Here is a 7569-nt window from a genome sequence, read left to right as displayed (position 1 = left end):
ATTTGTAGATTGAATTAATGGATGGAAGATCTCTCTGTCTCTTTATGCTTTTCAAGTAAATATGCATAAATAAACAGTTTTTTTCAAAAGAGGAAGTAATTTCAAATTTCTTTTAACTCAAGATCAAGGAAGTAGATTATAAAACTGCCTAGCAGTAACCATGGTTACATGTGTTATCGGAGTTAGGAGTTGTTTTAATCTTCTTAGAGCTACCTTTATTTTCTAATTTGTCAGCAAAGAGCTGTTTTGGTTTTATAATCAGGAAAAAAATAATGATAAAATTTGTTACTTAGCATGTCCCTTTGGCCCTCATTGGCCTGTGTGGTCCCAGTTAGGTCACATTTTCTTTAATAAGTCCATCATAAGGGTTTTTTCCTTACCTGCCTTGGAAGGAGGTTAGGCTCCCCAAATTGTTCTCTGGATATGCATGAGCCTGCTAGTCCTTTTCTTTGCATAGCTTCCTTCCATTCTGACCTCTTGCAACTCTTCTGGTGCTGGGTGGCTGGCCTTTCCTGGGTTCTTTTCCTGAGCAGCACAAAGCCACGGCCGGGAAGAAGCAAGTTCAGGTCTCCCACACCCCTTTTCCTTAACATGTCTGAACATCATTCCACAAATTCCCTAGGATCATAGTTGAGTTCAACTTGGAATAAACAAAGATTCAGCAAGATTTACTAAACTCATGAAGCACTAGAAAGGTGATCATTGAGTGTACTTGCACAACTCCTGGAAAAATGTGAGGAAAAGATAAATCTATTTTGGTGACAGATTCTCTGTCAAACAGGATGGTAAAAGCAAACCCTCCCTGTAAGAAAGATATTTGAAAAATCTGCCTGAAACTCATACCCCGTGGGTTTGTGTTGGTTTGTACTTATATCACCAAATGGAACACTTGTTTTGAAGCTGAAAACACCTGCACTCAGTTTACTGCACAGTTCTCCCAGAGAACAATAGTGGGTGGGGACTTCCTTTATGTGTATGTGGCTAACAGGGCCCACTTGAAGCAATTATCCCTAATCAAAGGAACAGTTTACCCCAAAGGTGAATTCAGCTTTCCCTTTCTTTTGGGAGCAAGTAGCCTTGGTTCTGAAATGGCAGTTTTCCCAGCCACTTGGGGAGAAAGGAAAAGCAAAGAGGGAGGAGGTGGACTTAATTTAATCTGGACACCCTTTCACATACAATGTTAATTATTTACCCATTGAAGTCGACTTTGTGTGCCAGGTTTCTTCAGGATGTACTTGGTGCAGAATTTAAGCCAAGACATAGATGAGCAGGAATTCGGTAGCAGCTAATAACCATTAATAACTGGGAGTGCCTCCAGTGAGGGATTGTGCAGCGTCCAGGTTGGTGTAGGCCAAGGACCCCTGCCAATCCAAGGACTGGGGCAGTCTTTGAGGCAGTGAGGGGAGGTGAAATGGCAATGCTTACTCAAGGGTTTTTAGTGCTGGATGCACAGCAGCCAAACAGGATTTCTCACTCCTGCTCGAGTGTGTCTAGATGTCCAATTTCCAGGAGAGTGGGTGAGAAGGTGGAGAGACCCCAGAGAAGAGCTGAGAAAAGTTTCAATGTCAATGTAGTTGACTATGTTGAAAATTTATCATGACACTAGAAAGAGTGGGCTTGCTTTGCCTCAATGACGTTGAGGAACTGGCAAGAACTCCTGATAATGAGTGGGATTTGATACTAGGAATGGGTGTAGCATGCTCCCCGCATGCCTGAACCCTGCAACAAACTAGCCAGCTTCCTGGAGAGGTTGATCTAGCCCTAGCCCCACTTCTGTATCTTTTGTCATTTAATCAAATTTATCACTTGTGTAACATTTAAAAAATGTTAAATGATGGGGTGATTGGTTTTTGACATACAGCCTGCCATTATACCCCTGCTGCACACCACTGGCTTCCTTACATGCAGTGCTGTCTCCCCCGACCAAGAAACACACATCCTCCTGTGCCCAGCTTACACTTTGCTTTCTTGCATGAAGCTGTATTTGAATGTCTACTCTGATCCTCACAGTGCATGCCTTTTAGCACTTAATTATACTGATAAATACTTTTCTTCCTATGTTTATAACCCATTTCATGTATACAAGTCATTCTTCATCTCTAGTCTTATATTATTAGTTTCTGTTTTATATCGATTCAATAAACATTTGTTGAATATCTGCTTCTGTCTGGATGCTTCACTGTGCCTAGTGCTGGTCACAGGATGAAAAGTGTAGTGTTGTGTTGGATCTCAACAAGTTCTTATGTTAGTGAAGAAAATATGCTATTAGTACTCCAATTTGGTATGTAGCTCAAGAGGGGATGTTGAATGAATGCTTTAAGTTCCTATAAGCACTGAAAGAAGTGAATACTTAACTCCAACAGAAGAGGCTTCATGGAGACTGGAATGATTCTTACAAGATAGATTGAACTTTTGCAGGCAGATGATTGGAAGCCTATTCCAGGAAGAGAGAGCAAGATGTGTAGAGGCAGAGTTATGTGATAGCATGATGGTGTTGGTGAACTGACTAATGGAGCTTAAGCATACACTGTGCTTATGTGGTTTTGATGGAGGAAACAAAGATTGAAGTGATAGCCTGGGTGGGGACAGTTTGCCAGGGTCCTTATCTGTTTTGCCCTGTTAAGAAGTTTGTTATGGTTTGCTTTCATAGTATTGCAATGTCACATGAACAGCTTTATTGGATAGGAAGTGAATTCTGGTACAGATAATGGATGATGGACCAGAGTAGAGACTGCTGGTAGCAGGAAGGTCAGTTGCAGTGAATCTCTGCTGCAGTGGTGAGATGCAGAGGAAGACTGGATGCTGTAAGTAAGGAAAGAAGAGAGGAGATGGGGTAGTCAACTCATTTGAATGATACATGGTGCGAGATGGCCAGCAGGCAAATGGACAAAAAGGGCCTTGTCTTAAGAGAGACATCTCTGCCTTACGTGTGGGGGCTGGGAACCACTGACCATTGAAACCATGATAATGTGGGTGATAACGTTATTTTAGAAAGAGTAAATCATCAGAAAAGAAGACCAGGAGGACAGATGAGCCACATAGGAAGTAAGGGATATTTGGTTACCTGGTGTCAAAACAGTCAGAAGGACATGGGAATTTTATAACAGGTCAGAATTCTCCTGGAAAATAGATTATTTCTTTTTCATTTATTGCACTTAAAACTTTTAAAATTGTAATTGTTCATAAAATATGCCTTACAATGATATGTAGGCCCCATGATGAATGACTCTCCATTTATAACAGTTAGATGGTTGTGCATAGAATTCAATTGTTTCTCTTTCTTATACTACATTTGTTTCTCCCAAATAATGCTAATGCTTACTAGGTTTAATCGATAACATTCCTAGCACTGGATGAAAATTGCCCTGGTTTTGGCCATAGCCATGGGTGAGATTCAGCACCTAGAGCCACCAGGAGCCTCAGCTCATCTCCCATTGCCTGTGTGGAAAGGTGAGACCCAGGCCCCGACAGGCGCAAAACAGAAAACAGGAAGCAGGTGCAAAAAGAAAACCAAAGAGTCTTCCAGCCTCCGCATGGGGGCTGGAAGGCCCCGGGACAAGTAGCGTCTCATGCCTGGATCACACGCGGCCACTACCATGCACGCGTCCGGAGCCAGTATTGGGCTTGCCAGAGCGCCTTGGACTACCCATGGAGCTCTGTGAAGCAGGTCTGACTGCTTCACAGCTTGCCTGCAGACTTGAGCTGGGGGCAGGACTGGGAGGGGGTAGAGCTTGAACATGGGGAAGTAGTCTTCCAACCACCACATGGGGGCTGGAAGGCCCTGGGACAAGTAGGGTCCCATGCCTGAATCACACGTGGCCAGTGGCTGGTATCCGGTGGCCAGTGCACCATCTGGTGGTAGGCTCTGCCTGCTGGCCGCCCGGCCAGGGAGCTCTGGGATTTGGTTTCTATGATTGCTGCTTAGAAAGCTCCATGATGAAACCTCAGGGCTTTGGGTACATGAATCAACCCTAAAGATTCCCAATGATGTAAATCTCCCCCGATGGACCTCTACCTAATTTGGTCTCAACCCATGTGTTTTTAAAATTGTATAACCAAATATATTTTGAAAACCTTTTACTGCTCAGAAATCGGGTGGGAGAGCAAAGAAACCTTCCATCTCCTGTGAACGTGTGAGGAAGCTGTGTAGTGTAACCTCTCAGGCACATAACAGGTAACTTGTGGACAATAGATTCAAGACAACGTTAGACAACAGTAAAACTACAAAGACGTTTAGGGGGAATCAAGAGCGACCCTGACAACCTATTAACAGGAGGTCATGTGCACAGAGCAGTGGGGGACCACAGGGTGGAGCAGGTAGCCAGGAGGAGGCTTGTATCCCAAACCTGGAGTCTCCTGGATCCCCACCAAGGGCTATCAGTACGGGCACCAAGGACCACATCCCAACTGCCAAAGAGACCACGGGGGGACTCAAATGCCTTCTGAGGCCAAAACTCAGAGGACACCCCCCACCCCCTGCCTTTGGACCTACCACATGGGATGGAAGAAGCTGAATCCTTCATCATAGGATCCAAGGCCATCAGAACAACAACCAGGAAACCTGAGCGGTCTTCAGAAACAGAAGAACAGTAAACTCCCTTCAGGACTAGGGAGAGGAGCTATCTCTGGTTCTTACTTAGCTCCAACTTCGGGTCCCCACCCTCTCTGCAATGACCATGAGGGACGCTCCAGAGCCCCGCCCCCCAACACACACACACACACACACACACACTCACAAATTGGAAAGGATAGGCAGAGAACAACAAGGAAGGCTTGGTCAGCATGGGCTCACACACACTTTACTAGGTAGGACACAGGGATTAAGCACTCCTCACCAAGGTATGGAAGATTTCTCTGCACACCCTTCCTAAAACTGTTTCGCACCTCAATTGTTGAAATGTCATTGAAATAGTCACAGGAAGTTGTTAAGACCATGCATCCTATTTTGACAAATTGGTTGCTCAATACTTTGTCAATTTATCCCTTAACGTTATATACTGTTGCTGATGTTATGTTGGGGCTTTTAATTGACCGGGATTCTACTCTGTTGGCTCTGCCTTCGGACTGGGGAGGGCCTCTCCAAGAAGCCGCTGAACTTGACTGGACAATGAGATGCTGGACTCTATGCTTGGTGTATGCTTGCAACGAAGGAATCTCAACTAAACCTGAACTGTGGTTACACAATGGGGGGGAGGAACTCACCATGGAGGGAGGGTTGGGAGAGGGGTGGAGGGAATCCCAGTGCCTATATTGAACTGTGTCACATAATACAATAAAAAAAAATTGATAACATTCATTTCCTGAATAATTGGCGCTCAGCAGTTTTGATCCTTTGGTTCCTGGGGGAAGGGCTACTAGATACTTGCCACTCAGACTCTGGCCTGTGAAGTAGCAGCATTAGCATCATGTGCAAGCTGGTCCGAGTGCTGGGGGCCCCACCCACAGCCTCTGGAATCAATCTGCAGTGAAGCAAGTGATGGGGAGTGCTAGGCAGTTTGAGAAGCACTGGATTGTAGATTAACTTTTGACATCATTCTCTGTTTAGAATTCTATATGTTTTCATCTTCTTAGTCTTCATTAGAACTTCTCCAAGGCTCCTACAGAATCATGTTGATGCTTGCAAGGGCTCTTGCCCCCCAAACAAATTGTGATGCATTGAATTTTATAAAATAGTAGGTGAGGTTGTAGTCATTTTACTGAGGTGTTTCACGCCAGTATGGAATAGCTGAGAGATTTATAAAACTTCCATCTTATAATCATGCAAACAGAGATCAACATGAGTACTATAAAAATATTATGTTGCACAAGACCCCAAGGGTTTGTGTTTGGTGTAACTTAGAAATTCTCAGTTTTGTGTCTGCTTCGTTGCTGTTTTCTTTCCTGCTGACAAATAATTTGCAATATCACCAGTTCTGCCTTTGTGATGTGAAGAGCTTTTCGAAAGTAGGAGGAAGGAACTTGAGTTCCAAGTAGATGAGGAAGCAAAAATTTTGGTAGGGACAAATGTACGGATACATGTACCTTCCGTTCTCAATGCTTTTTACATAAGAACATTTGGCTGAGTTTCAAGTAGGTACTACCACTGCCAGATTTTTTGCTTGTTCCATTGACTTTTATTGCTTTGTTGTAAGCTTTTAAAATATTTGCAACCAAAGGAGAGCTTGTGTAATTCTGGATTCTGATGGATGAGGGTAAAGATACTTTACACTAACAGTTTGTTCGATATGACAGGTTAAGTGCCTTATTCTAAACATTGGTGTTTTCTTTTGTAGCACTGATTTATTTACCACTATGTGAGCATTAATTGCTAGATTTACTCCTAAAAAATGGAGAAAATCATTTTCTGTCAACATTGTTGCACATGTTTCTAGAGTTCCAACAGAGATTTGGTTGTAGATACGTATTGACAGTACCCAATATGATTGGCTTTTCCCCTCTATTAATATTCATTTCAATAAAGTAGAACTTCCTCTTATTGGATTAAACCTTATGATGAAAAGTAAAAGCAACTTACGCTGAGCATGGAATTTTGACCTGGGTTAAAAACATCTGAGCCCTGGGTGTTCATCTTTCTAACAAGCTTAGCAGATGGATGGGAAATGATGTTTGCTGTTTATTTCCTCAACATATCAATATGTGAGGATGTGGTGCAAAATATGCTTTTCTTGCAAGTGAGCAAAACCATGCTAGAGGAGTTCCGGCATTGTGTTTACACTTTGAATGAACTTTAGAAACCAAAGGGCCACCACTGACTTAAAATCTGCCCCATAGTTTTTACTCATCCAATCTTAAAAAGGTTACTGATCAAGAATGAAAAGATACAATTGTTTCTGCTATGCATCTAACACTTAAAGGATTCTTTCAGGCAAGACACACAAGGATGACTGAAAAGCTGTCTGCATTCATGGCCTTTGAATTAAAAAAAGAAATCTGTAAGTCTAAGCAACCAATACAGGCAGTGTGTGCTAAGTGATTTTTTCCAGGCTTTTAGCATGTATGCCTGTGACCAATGACCTTTCTTTGGCTGTCAGTCTGTTGAGAATTAGGCCATAGTCTGGTATACTGGCTAATTAGCATTATTAGAGAGTACTGATAGAATTGGTCATAGCAGTGGTGTAATGAATTCTGTAGACCTTATCTGCCATGATCAAGACAATGATCAGGAAAAGCTCTTTTTTTTTTTTTTTTTTTTTTTTTACCAAAAGTAAAACTTTCTAGGCTTTTTCTTTTTCTTTCTTTCTGTCTTTTCTTTTTTTTTTTTTGGTGGTAGTTGTAATGTAGTACTGATCCAAAAACTTTATTCTTCCCTCATTAAATACTATTTCCCCAAACTTCTTGTTTTTGGATACTGATTGTGAGTTGCTTACATTTCCTGGAAAACGATTTGAAATCCCTTCAAGTCAAGTGAAAGTTATCTTATCATCCCAAAGAGAAAAATGAACTGTCTCAAACGAGAAATTCATGTTTCTATAGGTCAAAATTTGGCATTTATAGTCACCATCTTACCTCTGGTGACCTATAAAATGTCACAGCCTGGGGCTATGGAAACCCGATGCCCGAGATGCCCCT

General features: G+C 42.4%; 1 non-coding gene across 1 annotated transcript; it reads left to right on the top strand.

The window, feature by feature from the left end:
• Positions 1–3348: 3348 nt before the first annotated feature.
• Positions 3349–3473, top strand: LOC121150974. Its single transcript, XR_005883075.1, has one exon. It is a non-coding gene; the product is annotated as a small nucleolar RNA ACA64 (small nucleolar RNA).
• The last annotated feature ends 4096 nt before the right edge of the window (positions 3474–7569 follow it).

This window comes from Ochotona curzoniae, unplaced genomic scaffold (assembly GCF_017591425.1).
Source record: "Ochotona curzoniae isolate NIBS_2020 unplaced genomic scaffold, NIBS_Ocur_1.0 contig_2210, whole genome shotgun sequence".
Taxonomy (NCBI): domain Eukaryota; kingdom Metazoa; phylum Chordata; class Mammalia; order Lagomorpha; family Ochotonidae; genus Ochotona; species Ochotona curzoniae.
Note: the sequence above shows the minus strand (reverse complement) of the source record. Positions and strands in the feature narration are given on the sequence as shown.